The 2,108-nt window shown below is 32.8% G+C and overlaps 1 pseudogene across 1 annotated transcript in view; it reads right to left on the reverse strand.

Moving 5' to 3' along the window:
• The window catches only part of LOC107479578 (inositol oxygenase 2-like), a 2,744-nt pseudogene extending 821 nt beyond the window's left edge, over nucleotides 1-1,923 (reverse strand). The window contains exons 1-7 of the transcript XR_002372427.2: nucleotides 1,749-1,923; nucleotides 1,487-1,625; nucleotides 1,064-1,145; nucleotides 763-967; nucleotides 475-534; nucleotides 331-383; nucleotides 71-224 (exon numbers count right to left, since the gene is read on the reverse strand). The product of XR_002372427.2 is annotated as an inositol oxygenase 2-like (transcript). The remainder of the gene's footprint in view (nucleotides 1-70; nucleotides 225-330; nucleotides 384-474; nucleotides 535-762; nucleotides 968-1,063; nucleotides 1,146-1,486; nucleotides 1,626-1,748) is intronic.
• Nucleotides 1,924-2,108: the final 185 nt, after the last annotated feature.

The raw sequence follows: 2,108 nt of genomic DNA on the forward strand, positions 1-2,108 counted from the left end.
AACCTATATATTCAAAAATGTACTGTTTAGTAAAATCCTAATAAAGAAAAGAACAAGTTAATACATAAACATTATAAATCATGAATTCTATAAAGACTCACCAAATACATATAATCATCGTGTCCCCATGACATCATTACGTTATTGAGTCCACATTCTTTAGTGTAGATTCCATCCTTTGTGCCATATGCAGGATTTTTGATATCAGGGTTTTCCTTGAAATACTGCAGGAAGAAAGAAATTTATATCAACGATTAATTTAAGAGGAAAAAATAAAAGTAAAGGAAGAGTTCAGTTGAAATTTATATTATAAGAAAAGAAATTGTTTACCTTGTGGTGAATGTTTGCTTCATCGAAGGCACAACCAACCGGAAATGTATCTCCTACAATGTATTTATAATCATTCAGTTGAAATATTGAAGAAAAGAAAAAATATTCATACAAGGTTTAAGCTAATTAAGGAAGAGTTCTCACCAACAACCGCCCATTGAGGAAGCTCACCAAATTGAGGAAGTAGAAGAATCTTTCCAAGATCTGAAATAAATCAAAAGAACCATTTGTTAATCCCAAATTTGTCTAAAATCTGCAGTTTCACTCATTAAACAAAAGTAGCAGTCATTGTTTTTCATGTATAATGGGGACCAAGATATCCAAGGTAGGTTTGACCATAATAGAGGAAAGAAGGATATGCATGAGTCGGCCAAAATTTTTAATTGCCCTGTTAACCAAGCTTACACAAAAGGAATATCCAAGTGTATGTACCATGAATGAGAGCAGTCAAATGTAACCAATCCTCATTAGGATAATCTTTTCTAATAGCTTCAGCAGATTGAAGTAAATGTTGAATTTGAGGTTCATCTAAATCAGGATCGCTTTCATCTACCACTTCATTAAGCAACTCACAACATTCCCATATGCCCATTTCAGCTCTGTCCAATTTTCCGTAGTGCTCCCTCATTTTCTTCACCTGCAAAAGCGTTTAACAAATGAAATCTTGGTCATCATTGATCATTCATGTGACAGAATAAACACATTTTTTTGGGAAAATATGAAGTTTGCCTACGAAGTCATATGTCTGGTTGATGTGCTGCAATTTATAGAATTCCTCCACACCCTTTTGCCTTTCACTTTCAGCATCATAATCCCTGCCAAATCATCCCCATTGGCTCGCCGCATTAGCGTTATTATTATAAACATAAGACACAAGAAAAGACGACTAGGTTGCAGTTATTTATGAGAATAAGATAAGATAAGGCATTGAAAACAAGATATAAAGGACAGATATATAAAATTTTCTATTTTTGTATTTTGTTTCGTGATAAACTAAAATAAATTATAAAAATTTAATTTATTTTCATTCAAAAAATTTGAGATAGAAAATATAATAATAAAAAATATAATTATAAAAAATTAACAAAAATAATAAAAAATAAAAAATAAATTATATTTTTATTAGTGTCCTGGGAATAGAAAATAGAGTCGAAACCTGAAGGAATGGCCAAATGAATTCACTTCTGGGGTTGCGAATCCATTCTGAGACACCTCCTTTGGCATTGAAAATCCACCATCCAACACAAGCTCGTTGGTTTCGTTAGAGTCCACATTCTTCACGTCAAATTGTGAATCTGAAGAATATGTCACAATGTGATACTAGTCATGATTTTGATATGGAGCATTTGTGCTATACTATGAATCCGGAAAGTCAAAATCAAATAAATAAATAAGTGAGAAACGCAATCATATCATACCGAAGATAGGTTGCTCAATGAGAATAGTCATCTTGGATTGCAAAGAAGCAGCGTAACACACAAGAGATAACAGAAATAAAGCAAACAAGAAAGGAAGGAGAAAAAATCGAAATAAAATGTGGGTGTGGCAACAAGTTGAGAAGGGGGCTTATATAGAATAACAAAATGTCCTTGACGGAGAATTTGGAAGCTCGGAGTCCTCAACTGAAAAATTTAAAACCGTACTTCTATCTTTAGCAACTTGTAATCAAATCAAATCAAATACAATCTTAAACTGCTGACGTTGACCTGCATATTTTTCGCATTATAAAGTAATCCTATAATCCCTACGCGCCTACACCACTCTCCTTAGAATATCCT

Source organism: Arachis duranensis, chromosome 3 (assembly GCF_000817695.3).
Source record: "Arachis duranensis cultivar V14167 chromosome 3, aradu.V14167.gnm2.J7QH, whole genome shotgun sequence".
Classification (NCBI taxonomy): Eukaryota; Viridiplantae; Streptophyta; class Magnoliopsida; order Fabales; family Fabaceae; genus Arachis; species Arachis duranensis.